The sequence below is a fragment of the Asterias amurensis genome, chromosome 4 (assembly GCF_032118995.1).
Source record: "Asterias amurensis chromosome 4, ASM3211899v1".
NCBI classification, from domain to species: Eukaryota; Metazoa; Echinodermata; class Asteroidea; order Forcipulatida; family Asteriidae; genus Asterias; species Asterias amurensis.
This window is the reverse complement of record NC_092651.1, coordinates 17,062,857-17,076,982: the sequence shown is the minus strand read 5'-3', so window position 1 is coordinate 17,076,982 and position 14,126 is coordinate 17,062,857. Positions and strand designations below refer to the sequence as shown.

The 14,126-nt window shown below is 37.7% G+C and overlaps 1 long non-coding RNA gene across 1 annotated transcript; it reads right to left on the bottom strand.

The window, feature by feature from the left end:
* Window positions 1-4,649: 4,649 nt before the first annotated feature.
* LOC139936510 (uncharacterized) lies at window positions 4,650-13,827 on the bottom strand. Its single transcript, XR_011785965.1, has 5 exons — window positions 13,786-13,827; window positions 13,459-13,623; window positions 10,001-10,153; window positions 7,136-7,310; window positions 4,650-5,900 (listed from the first exon to the last, which is right to left on the bottom strand). It is a non-coding gene; the product is annotated as an uncharacterized lncRNA (long non-coding RNA).
* Window positions 13,828-14,126: the final 299 nt, after the last annotated feature.

The following is a 14,126-nucleotide window of genomic DNA, read 5'->3' as shown; positions in this document are numbered from 1 at the left end:
TAATTCAAAACACATGAGTGTGGAGAATAAACCACACCAGGGGAAGTATGGGTAATTCAAAACACATGTGAAAATGTAGAGAATAAGCCCTCACCAGGGGAAGTATGGGTAATTCAAAACACATGTGAAAATGTAGAGAATTATCCACAACAGGGGAAGTATTGGTAATTCAAAACACATGTGAAAGTGCAGAGAATAAACCACACCAGGGGAAGTATGGGTAATTTAAAACACGAGTGAAAATGTAGAGAATAAACCACACCAGGGGAAGTATGGGTTAATTAGTCAAAACATAGAAAATATGTCTCACCAGGGGAAGTATGGGTAATTCAAAACACATGTGAAAGTGCAGAGAATAAACCACACCAGGGGAAGTAGTGGTAATTCAAAGCAGAGAATACGTCACACCAGGGGAAGTATGGGTAATTCAAAACACATGTGAAAATGTAGAGAATTAGACCTCACCAGGGGAAGTATTGGTAATTCGAAACACATGTGAAAGTGCAGCGAATTATCCACTACAGGGGAAGTATTGGTAATTCAAAACACATGTGAAAGTGCAGAGAATAAACCACACCAGGGGAAGTATGGGTAATTCAAAACACGAGTGAAAATGTAGAGAATAAACCACAACAGGGGAAGTATGGGTTAAGTCAAAACATAGAGAATATGTCACACCAGGGGAAGAATGGGTAATTCAAAACACATGTGAAAGTGCAGAGAATAAACCACACCAGGGGAAGTAGTGGTAATTCAAAACATAGAGGAATACGTCACACCAGGGGAGGTATGGGTAATTCGAAACACATGTGAAAGTGCAGAGAATTATCCACAACAGGGGAAGTATGGGTAATTCAAAACACATGCGAAAGTGCAGAGAATTATCCACAACAGGGGAAGTATTGGTAATTCAAAACACATGTGAAAGTGCAGAGAAATAAACCACACCAGGGGAAGTATGGGTAATTCAAAACACGAGCGCAAATGTAGAGAATAAACCACACCAGGGGAAGAATGGGTAATTCAAAATACATGTGAAAATGTAGAGAATAAACCACACCAGGGGGAAGTATGGGTAATTCAAAACACATGTGAAAATGTAGAGAATAAACCACACCAGGGGAAGTATGGGTTAAGTCAAAACATAGAGAATATGTCACACCAGGGGAAGTATGGGTAATTCAAAACACATGTGAAAATGTAGAGAATAAGACCTCACCAGGGGAAGTATTGGTAATTCGAAACACATGTGAAAGTGCAGAGAATTTTCCACAACAGGGGAAGTATTGGTAATTCAAAACACATGTGAAAGTGCAGAGAATAAACCACACCAGGGGAAGTATGGGTAATTCAAAACACATGTGAAAGTGTGGAGAATATGTCACACCAGGGGAAGTATGGGTAATTCAAAACACATGTGAAAATGTAGAGAATAAGACCTCACCAGGGGAAGTATGGGTAATTCAAAACACATGTGAAAATGTAGAGAATACACCACACCAGGGGAAGTATGGGTAATTCAAAACACATGTGAAAATGTAGAGAATTAGACCTCACCAGGGGAAGTATGGGTAATTCAAAACATGAGCGAAAATGTAGAGAATAAACCACACCAGGGGAAGTATGGGTAATTCAAAACACATGTGAAAATGTAGAGAATAAGCCCTCACCAGGGGAAGTATGGGTAATTCAAAACACATGTGAAAGTGTAGAGAATACGCAACACCAGGGGAAGTATGGGTAATTCAAAACACATGTGAAAGTGTAGAGAATATGCAACACCAGGGGAAGTATGGGTAATTCAAAACGTTTGGGTAATTTAAAACACATGTGAAAGTGTAGTGCAACATTCCCAGACCCTAAGAACCTTGACACAAAACTGACCCTAATTGACCACTTCTAAAACCCTTACTCTATGCTAAAACCAACCAATTCAAAGCAACTACAATTTATAGGAATCCAATGTCATCTTTGGTATCAAAAGGCAATCAAATGGGTGTTCTTACTAGATATTTTTGTGTGAAGTGGCATGACCAAGCAGAAATTGTTTCTCCAGCCCTCACATCATCAACTGGATAGAAGTCGTCATCATCCACCGGTCCAGATTCCATTGGCTCAAATGAAGACATCTCAAGTCACCTTTCATGATCTCAATAGATCCCCAGTACAAACCTGTTTACTCAAAAACAAAAGAATGACGTGACCAACAAAAGGCTAAATAATAAGGGGCCCTCATCCCGACGTCTTGAGAGATCTTGCCGACCAGAACGTTTTAGGGACCAACCACTACCTTCCAGCTCAGGCCCTAGTATGAATGCATGCTTCCAAAAATGCTCGCTCTAGCTTGTCAAATTTTGTAAGGCATTACACCAGTGAAGGAGAACACTAGTTGTACATCAAATTGAATTTCACTGAACGGAGAACATACCTTCCATTGCACCCAGGCCCCCAGGACCAACACTTGTTCCAGGCAGCCGAGGGGGTCCACCAACAGGCACAGGTGTTTGCACAACTCTGCGAGTTTTTCAGAGGGTTTGGATGAGGCCCTAACATACATTAACAAAATTCATCAGAATGAGTTGCTCCTACACAATGAGTCCATGTTTTAAATCTTGAAAATTTCATTGAAAAAAACCTGACCCCCAAAAAATAAAATAATAAAAAAATGTTGTTTTCCCTTAAGACCTGACAAAATGCAATTGTTTTTGATAGAAATGTCCATACCTCTGCAAGATACTGAAATTTCCAGGTTTTTTTCTCATGTTTGGTCAATGAAACAAAGTTAGTGGCTTCGCTTGCAAGAAAAGTCATTACTTTAAAAACAAATTTCTGATTTTTCTATAGTTTTGTTTTTAAGTTTGGTCAATGAAACAAAGTTAATGGCTTTGCTTGCAAGAAAAGTCATTACTTTTTGAAAATGTTACTGATTTTTCCAGTTTTGTTTTAATGTTTGGTCAATGAAACAAAGTTAATGGCTTCACTTGCAAGAAAAGTCATTACTTTTTGTTAGCTTCACTCTTTTAAATTGTCTCATTTTTGGGTAGGAGCAACTCGTACATTTAACTTAAATACCACAAAGACATATACATGTAATTCAGAATTGATTTTTTAGTATTTTTTTTTCTTCAGATCAAGATCTAAAAGTTTTGCAAAGTTTTATTTAAAATGTCTTTGAACAGTTTCAATCAGAGTGCTCTCTGACTAGTAAAACTGTTTCCCAAGAAGACAACCAGAGTGCCCTGATTTTCTGCAAAGGAAAATTCGGACTGTAAAGTGCTGAAAATATTTGTTAAACAATTCTTTTAACAGTTTCTCCGATTGGTAAAACTGTTTCCCAAGAAAACAATCAGAGTGCCCTGATTATCTGCAAGGGAAGGTTTCAATTATATTCATCCAAAAGTTATGCTAACAAAATTGTTTAAAATGCCATTAAACAGTTTCAATCAGAGTGCTCTCTGACTAGTAAAACTGTTTCCCAAGAAGACAATCAAGAGTGCCCTGATTATTTGCAAGGGAAGGTTTTTCTATGGTGAAATTGACATGTTAGTTTCTGAATTATATGTCTATGAGTGTGAAAAGGATGTATCTTTTTAAACTAAAGTGGAAAATTAATTAACTCAGCACACAGGGGGAAGTGTGTGTAAGCCTAAACAACAATTAGATTAGGCGAAAGTGTATGACAATACAACAGAAAGTGTCAGCGGAGGAAGTGTGAGCAACTCAGAGTAACACAAGGGAAAGTGTCGGATACTCGCTACACAAAGGAAGTGTGAGCAACTCAGAGTAACACAAGGGAAAGTGTCAATTACTCGCTAGACAAAGGAAGTGTGAGCAACTCAGAGTAACACAAGAGAAAGTGTCAGTTAATCACTACACAAAGAAAGTGTGAGCAACTCAGAGTAACACAAGGGAAAGTGTCAGACACTCAATACACAAAGGAAGTGTGAGCAACTCAGAGTAACACAAGGGAAAGTGTCAAACACTCAATACACAAAGGAAGTGTGAGCAACTCAGAGTAACACAAGAGAAAGTGTCAGTTAATCACTACACAAAGAAAGTGTGAGCAACTCAGAGTAACGCAAGGGAAAGTGTCAGTTACTCGCTACACAAAGGAAGTGTGAGCAACTCAGAGTAACACAAGGGAAAGTGTCAGTTACTCGCTACACACAGGAAGTATGAGCAACTCAGAGTAACACAAGGGAAAGTGTCAAACACTCAATACACAAAGGAAGTGTGAGCAACTCAGAGTATTGCAAGGGAAAGTGTCAGATACTCGCTACACAAAGGAAGTGTGAGCAACTCAGAGTAACACAAGGGAAAGTGTCGGATACTCGCTACACAAAGGAAGTGTGAGCAACTCAGAGTAACACAAGGGAAAGTGTCAATTACTCGCTAGACAAAGGAAGTGTGAGCAACTCAGAGTAACACAAGAGAAAGTGTCAGTTAATCACTACACAAAGAAAGTGTGAGCAACTCAGAGTAACGCAAGGGAAAGTGTCAGATACTCGCTACACAAAGGAAGTGTGAGCAACTCAGAGTAACACAAGGGAAAGTGTCAAACACTCAATACACAAAGGAAGTGTGAGCAACTCAGAGTAACACAAGAGAAAGTGTCAGTTAATTACTACACAAAGAAAGTGTGAGCAACTCAGAGTAACGCAAGGGAAAGTGTCAGTTACTCGCTACACAAAGGAAGTGTGAGCAACTCAGAGTAACACAAGGGAAAGTGTCAGTTACTCGCTACACACAGGAAGTATGAGCAACTCAGAGTAACACAAGAGAAAGTGTCAAACACTCAATACACAAAGAAAGTGTGAGCAATTCAGAGTATCGCAAGGGAAAGTGTCAGTTACTCGCTACACAAAGGAAGTGTGAGCAACTCAGAGTAACACAAGGGAAAGTGTCAGTTACTCGCTACACACAGGAAGTATGAGCAACTCAGAGTAACACAAGGGAAAGTGTCAAACACTCAATACACAAAGGAAGTGTGAGCAACTCAGAGTATTGCAAGGGAAAGTGTCAGATACTCGCTACACAAAGGAAGTGTGAGCAACTCTGGGTAACACAAGGGAAAGTGTCAAATACTCATTACACAAAGGAAGTGTGAGCAACTCAGATTAACCCACAGGAAAGTTTCAGATACTCACCACACAAAGGAAGTGTGACACACCCTGGCACATCCTGAAACGTTGACTAATCTTAACAAAATATTTAACTAAATCAACAGAGTCAAATTTTGATTGACTCCAAAGAATTTAGACACTAAAGTGTCTCCTAGTTCAGTCATGCAACTCTGTATTTTGATAAAAGATTTGACATTTCCAGAAATCCAGACACAGCAAGATTTTGTGCTGTGTTTTTTCTATGGCTGAGAAAACCAAAAACCATACAAATCAGATGTTGCATGCCTGTTGCTGATGTATGAGATGGGCAAAACCCCGCCTATCTAATACCCTCTGGGGAAAAATTCCCATCCGGCTCCACTATATGGCAACCAAGTTTGTCAACTCCATACATCAGCACATCTAAATTGAATGACCTAAATGATTAGGGCTAGAAGAGAAACATTTCTCCAACTTAGCCTTTGACAACGTTTCAGTTTGTAAACTTGTTAGTTCACAACACAAGGGGAAGTTCCACCACAACTTGGAAGTGCTAGAAAATCACTACACGGAGGAAGTGCAAAAGATTTTCAACACAAGGGAAAGTCTGAGCAAATCTACACACAAGGGAAAGTGTGACCAATTTACCACACAATTAATAACCTAAAATCTACAACTATAATAAAATATACAAACTACAAAAAAAGGTAGAGGCATCGTTGAGGCATCGCTGTTTAGGCATCCGTGATGAGACATCGATGATGAGGCATCGGTGATGAGGCATCGGTGATGAGGCATCTGCAGAAGATGGAAACAAAGGAACAAGAAAAAGGTAAAGATAACAATCACCATTTATTAAGACAATCTCTAATCCTCTAGGCACCGGACACTATTGGTATTTACTCAAAATAATTATTAGCATCATAACTTACTTGGTAAGGAGTAAAAGGGAGCTGATGATGGTATAAAACATTCTGAGAAACAGCTCCCTCTGAAGTAACATATTTTTGGGAACGAAGTAATTTCTCACTTAAATATTTGAATTTAATTTTGAGACCTCAGAATAAGATTTTGAGGTCTCGAATTCAAGCATCAGAAAGCACACAACTTGTGCGACAAGTGTGTTTTTCTTCCATTATTATCTTTGCACGAAAAATTTCCATGGAAATTGAATTTTTCATCTCATCTAAATTACCTATATGCAATAGCTTATTGTGCAAAACTAAAAATTATAATAAGCTTAGTTTTTTCTTCTTCAAACCATGTTTTATAATTATTATATTTGAGTGAATTACAGTGAATTATCGCTGTTATTGGAGAACTCCATGTTGCGCCTTTTTTTTGTGACTCAATGAGCCGTGTTTTATTGGCGATTTTTAAATTACCAATAACTGTGAAGGTTGCGCCTTCTTGGTTAGCATACCAGGCAGAAATTTAAACATAGTGTTGTATATCCCTCATGTTGTGTAGTCACAAAAACTTAACCACTATCTAAACTGCCATAACCTCACAAACTAAGCGCCATCATTCCTGCAATCACTATCACAGGTGCTCATGTGATAGTAGACTGGTGCCCTGTCTTTTCATCAGCTTTTGGCTCTTTATGTGTACACATGTACATAGAATTTAACTGCGAATCTCCAGAACCATGAAAGCCATGTGACATGATGCGAGGTTAAAAGTGATTATGTATGTGGGCTCAACAGCAGATGCCACGAGCCTCGAACAGTGATAGAAGATGTTTAGGCAACTGTGATAGTGGTTCAAGGTGCGATAGCGGTTATGAAAATGATAGCGCCCTCTGGTGGCGAGTACTGATTCTTGGGCTGATGGCGGTTAAGATAGCAGTAGGTTTCCTTGACTGTATCTGTTGGTGACTACAAAACTTGAGTGCCTGCATGGGATCTGAGTAATATTGGAACGAACCGCATAGTTCTAGGAGTACATGGGAACCAACTTTAACAGGACACTGAAATACTAGATATTTCTTTATCCCACTCACGCTTGTGGCATAACTAATAATGTTTTCTTACCTTTGCCTGATACTCTCTGACATCTTGATGATCTTCAAGACCTTTTTGAAGCTGCTAAGCGAGATTGATGATCTTCAAGACCTTTTTGAAGCTGCTAAGCGAGATTTTTGATGCGACATTCTAGCTCAGAATGAAATCGATTAGACTTCTCATTTTCTAAGTTGCATTGCCATATCTAGAGGAAAATAACAAATAGAAAAGTGGTTGGTACTCATGAGTCACCTCGCTAAACATGGATGCATCACATCTTGATGAAAGTACAGTGACACTCTCTGTGCCAATAATGCTGTTTTCTCAACAAGTATTAACAAAAGTAAGGATCATTTATTGGCAAGCATAATCGAATTGGAACAGTTATAAAAATACATTTTTCATAGAGCAGTAATCATGAGAGCAGTGGTCTCTCACAGAGCAACAGTATCACGCTAGTTAAATGCTCGGCTGTCAACATCAAAAAATGATGAGTTTTAATCTAAAAGCTCACAGAGTATTAAGCTTTGAGATAGTTAATTCTCTCTGAAATATTGGCTGAAGACCCTACAAATCGTTCTTGCTTGTGTGTTGATTGTCCCAATCAATATCAGCCGATATGAAAGCGTTTTTAGGTCATTCAAATTGAACAACCTATTTTAGATCATTTTCAAAGTTGGTTATTTGATGTGTTTACTGAAGAAGGAGGATAAGTATTATTCACATCAATGTGAAAAATACTGATTTCACAAAATATCAAGTTGTAACTGTCAGGAATAAAACTCTTATAAAAAAAGAAAACTCTGAACAGTACCATTTTTGTTACAACAACTTGACATTGGTGAACATAAACTGTTTATATGATTACTAAATAATACATTCACAGTCTCTGCTTTTGTAGGTACTCGCTTACTGGTGTTCAAAATGGCTGATTGTCTTATAAATCTTAAATAATTTTGGGTTGAAACAAGAACTGGCGCCCCGAGCAAACACATTGACAACATGTGGAGACCACCAACATAATAATGGACAACTCAGCTTGGTTGAAACCCTGCTCTAGTCAATTTTTGATTGTTCAACACCAAATATTTACAATTTATTACACTCTCAGTTTCCCTTGTTTCTAAAATGGAAACTTGATACCACCAATTTATACCATTGTTTCTCACATTCAACTTCTTCTGTCAAGTTCAAGTGCAGTTATAATGGTACAAAAGCTTAGAACTAAAAATACATGTAGTCAATTTTACTAATTGTTTGGCATATTTAAACAATTGAGTGGGCTGGTGTGTAAACCTAAACAAGACAAACTCGATGTGATCTTTGACACAGCTATGCCGACACCCCTACACCTGTGTGTGACTTACGCATCACATTATTCATGATTGTATATATATATATAACACGTACTAATAACTGTACAGTTTCGTGCTGGCAGAAGGACTTCAGGGCCAAAGCCAAAAGTATCGTTTGTGTGACAGGACGGAATTTTATGTAGTATTTTCAGTGCATTTAACAATAGAACCAGTAAAACACAAACTAATTTATGGTGTGTAGACAAGAAACCAACTGACCCAAGCAAGCTCCAAAAAAAAATTGAATAGTATTTAGTTTGTTGCCATAGTAACACAAATTTATTCGCGCGACAGGACGGATCGATAGAAACATGTGTTTGAAACATTCAATTATCTTTTAAATTTTTATCAAATTGAATGCAACTAAATACATTGTTTTATTTTATAATCAAGTATACCCTCATATACTCTAACCTACAGAAAAAGAATAATTTTTGCATGTTTCTTTCTTTCAATTACTGGAGGATTAATTATGATATACATGCGACAGGACGGAAATGTGACAGGACGGAATTTCGTTCACATGGTTTTAATCAACTATAACCAAAATAAAAATGGGTCTAATTAAATGTTTTTAATCCATTTTAAGCCAGTGTATAAATAACCATAGAAAAACTTAATATAAAATGGGAAACTGACTAAATAATTCTGTCCTGTCGCACTTGTTTTCCGTCCTGTCGCACCTATTTCCGTCCTGTCGCACTTGTTTTTGTCCTGTTTTGAACACTACGGATTGCCTCATTAAGTTAATTGGAGGAATTAATTGAAAGCAAATATGCCTAAAGTGTCAAACACACTTGTCATTGATAGTTTGGAAGAATTCATACAAATAAATACAAAATTAAGCATTTGAATATTAATTAATAGATTAAAAAATGCGACAGGACGGAATTGATACCTTTAGATCTGCATATTCGCATAAATTAAAAAATATTATTTTAAGTATTTGGTTTAGATACATGTGCTCCATGACCAGCTAGTCTATTTACAAAAATAACAAAACTGATAAATCTGTTAATTAAGTTATTATAGTTTTAATTAATCATTCCGTCCTGTCGCACTCTAAGCGCTCGTTTCTCGTTGAAATCACTGCATAATTAGCATTATAGGAGACTATATCTCATTTTCTTTTTATAATCCTGAAACTTTAGATATTACTCTACATAGCTACATACTTATTTCACCCAAAAGAAAGACTTGAAAATTTAGAGCTCAGGATGACCACTTTTGGCTTTGGCCCTCCAGGAGAAGTACGCCCGCTCGGCAGAAAGTTCTCAGCAATTAATTTTTATTGAAAATGCTTAGAAAAAGCTGATTAATATTTTACATTAATTTCTTAGGGGTAGTGAGACCATGTTTTTCAAGAGCACTTTGATTAATCAAAGTGTTGTGTTTGTGTGCACTGTCAGCAGTTGCCTCAAAGTTGGCGACAAATTTACTCGAGTGACAATTGGCCCTTTAAGTGTTGTGATGATGAAGTCATGGTGTATGTAAACATAAACAGGCCTTTTTACAACTCATAAACAAAACACAAACCTACCTTAATCTTTGTATTGAATAGGTTACAGAGTTGAGGTATGAAGCTTGTAGTAGAGAGATGATGAAGTGTGTTAAGTGATGATGAGGCTGCAAGCCAGTGATCTCATCACAGCAGTGGTGCATGAAACAGCTGCTTCTCATCATCTTAAAGAACCTGTAAACAGATATCAAAGAATAAAGAATGGTATGAATTCTAAGAGCCACTGATTAAATTTTTATACTAGTCTATATACAAGCAATGTTATAAACATTTCCTATCCGATTTGTGAGCAGCTGAATTTAAACCAATAAAGTCTGTTTAGTAGCCTTGCTCAAGGCAGTCGCATTATTCGCTCCGAAAAGATGCCGCTGTAAACCCACACGTATACCCTGTGCGTGGTGCTTTTGATCACACTGCATGACCCACCCGTATACACACTTTCACATCATACGAATACTGTGCACACAAGTCGTCCGCACACGTACCACTAGCCGCATGCGGAGGCCGTCAGGCCGACAGCCTTGTCGGGTCTGTAACTTCCGGGTTTAATGTGTTTCATGAAAAAAAATTCCACTAGTGGAAAAAAATGGGGGGGCTCTCGGATATGCTAGTATGCAGCTCATGAATTTGAATATCTTTCGTCAGACCTATCAGACAACACAGGATGTGAGTAAGTTAGATGTGAGGCAAATGAATTTTGACGTCCAATCACGCACTTCCCTTATCACGACCTTTGGACCCTATCATGCTCGATGAGCGTCCCGACCCCGTGGTGGTGGCGTGTGATGTAAACATGTCTCGTCTTTTGCGGACATTATGGTAATGAGCTGACTGTGGGAACTCTTTGTAATGAGGTCAGTTGCTTCAACAGAGACCCTACAAGGCTGTCGGCCTGATGGCCGATGCATGCGGATAGTGTACGGTGGCATCATGTCATGCGATGTTACGCACAGTCAATACGGGTGGGTTTTTATACAACGGCGGTCTTTTATCGGAGTGAATAGCTCGACTGCCTTGAGCAAGGCTATCTGTTTAGTAGAACTGTTTAGAAGTTTCATCAATGTCTATTAAAGGAACATGTTGCCTTGGATCGGACGAGTTGGTCTTTGAAAAGCATTTGAAACAGTTTGTTATGAAATGCATATGGGCGATTCCAAGCAAACATGGACATGACACCAAAAAATAAAAATTGTGTAACAACTTTCTTTTCACGTAAAAGTTATAGCTAACATATGAAAGGAAACAGACATTAACTTTGTTTACACACTCTGTACCATTTTGTACAAATTCAGCTCATGTTTGCACAAGCTGTGAACAGACCCTAAAAAGTGAGCACATTAAGGTGATTTCTTCAAAGTTAAATATTGTCCCCCACAAAGGTTCTTCCAGCAAAACTTTAATAGTTATGATTAGCAGCAGGTACAACTATTTAAAATCCAGAATGAATTTTAATTTGTGTTTCTCATTTAAGCAATATGTGAGTGTACTTGTGGGAGCTTCAACAGGGCGTAATGCGACTAACCGAGAGATGAAGTTATTTCAATTGTACGAAAAATCCACTGACTATCTTCATGGCAATTCAAAATATGCTTCTACCCTTATTACCAAGTCTGAAATGAGTAAAGAAATCAACACTCTAGTTGGTGTATTTTAATAACGAGTCATCAAAAAGTGTAATGCGACTAACCGGTAATGCGACTAACCATGCAATGTAATGCGACTAACCAAATCTTTGTTCAAGTGGAGGACGCTAAGAGGTCAGCAAAGCTGGATATCTTGGTTTTGACTTACTAGAGGACAATATTACATGAATTAAGAGATCTGGGGCTCTGCAGATGCCACTCATGCCCTACCCACAATGCATTTTTCCATGCTGAAAACTATAACATGTGTTGTACATGTGCCACTCCAATCTAGCTTCATCATTAACATATGAAACAAAATAAAGAAAAGCAACATTTCTGAGAATTTTGAGTAGAAAAGTGAAGTAATGAAACTAATTTACTCCACAAATTGTGGACATAATGTACATGTTGTACCATTGCCTAGGCTGAAAAAGCAGAATGATGTTAAAATACAAGGAATTCAAGAAGAGCACAGAAAAATCTCCCAAAAGAGCAAACAAAAGCAAAAAGCTGATGTCCTCTTGCCACCATTTTCCTTCAGAAAGAAGAAACATGATAACCTTACAAAATGCTGCCTTACAAACCAGGGTAGTGATGCAAGGGTAGCAATGCATGGTCAGTGGTGTGTGGTGTAACATGCAGTGAAATGTATTCAGGTCAAGTCGAGGAGATGGGTGATCAAGAAGGTTTTTTGTTTTGTTTTATACGACACAATCTTTTTCGACACAAAACAAATTGTTTGTTGCGTTGAGGAACCTGTGATAACCAACAAGGCCATTTTAAATTCACAGTCCACTTTTAAACAATAACCCAAACTTTGATTTTCAGGGACATGGTTACATGTATGTAAGTCACTTTAAATCTGCGATTTTATTTTTGTTCAATTCCTACATACTCGGCAAGATATTTAACATTTTATGTTGAATGCACAACTCTGAAAATAAAGGTGGTCAGTAAAATGGGAAATAATAATATTTCCGAAAAATGTAAGTTTGCTTTTCTAAAAATACACATTTCAGCCTTGTTTCTATGATTTTTAAGAGAAAAGGCGTTATTATTTTAGTAAAAACAAGTGAAATTAATTTATTTTGTTTGTTGATAAGGAATGAACCTGATTTTGCCAAACAAAAACTCAGTTTGGGCTCCATTGGGCTTGGCTTAAGTGGTCGGACAAACTGTAATGCGACTAACCATAATGTGACTAACCATGGTTTTGCCACGTAAACCTAAAAGTTCAAGTTGCTGACTATTTATAAGTATCCTGTTGGATACTAATGTAAAAGAGATGTGTGCTAAATGTAGTAAAACCTTTGCAAGATTTTTAGTTTGAGGAAACTTTTGAATTGAGACAAGTGTATTTTTCATCATGTCCTTTTTGTGTAATGCGACTAACCGCTTTTTACAAAGCTATAACATCCAGAGTACAACGCCCACAATATTTTTAATATCATCACTTCAAAGCCTTGGGTGTCAAGTACAAATCAGTCTATAAACTTAGTGGAAATAATATCTCACATAGAACTACTAGCACCAAGATCAAGAAATGACACTAAAAAGTGTAATGCGACTAACCATGGAATCGCCCATATGGTTAGAAAGATATTTTAAAAGTAGAATATAATGATCCACACAAGTATCACTCAAATTTGTGATGGTCAACCGTGTTTCTTGGCTACGTAAATGCTTTTATATCTAACTCCACTTGACTTCTGACGCTAGTTTCTAAAAAACACCTTAAAACAAAATTTGGGCGCAAACATTGGGAATGGTGTGCATGTTTGTAAACAATTTCCATGGAGAATCGAGATGATTTAATGAAAATGCTCTCTCAAAACAGTGCGATAATAAACTCACCTGAATGCTCCGTTAATCCTCCAGATCAAATTGCTGAATATTCATAATATTGATAAATCATCTACAGGGTGTCGTTGAAAGACTTGATGTATGGCCAGCTCTTAGCAGTACTCCCAATAGCTAGTGCCAGGCGATGGGCAATGCAGTGGTTGCTATTGGCGACACCTGTAAAAAGTGGAAGAGGTATGCAAATTAGCTATAAGGGAAGGGGTAAAAATTTACCAATTTGCTGAAAATATTTATTTCATAGACAGCCTTTTAAGTTTTTAATGTTGCTTTGCTGTCGCTCACTCTCAGTCACGACAGTTGAAAATGTTATTAACTTACCTGTTTAGGTTGTGATGGCCGCACACCATTTCTACAACCAAGCATATTGGCTGCCCCATCACTCCCGAATCCTGCAAGCTGGTTCTTTAGGTCAAGGTTGTTCTCTTCAGCAAACTCCATGATTTTCCTAGTTAACGCGTCAGCAGTAACAGAACGAACCTGAAATTATTCATTAAAAAATACACCAAAAAAGTCTTTTAAAGCCATTGGACACTTTCGGTAAACATATTGTCCAAAGGCCCACACTTCGTGTATCACAACTTAATAAAATAACAATCCTGTGCAAATTTAGGCTCAATTGGTCATCAGAGTAGGGAGAAAATAACGGGAAAACCCACCCT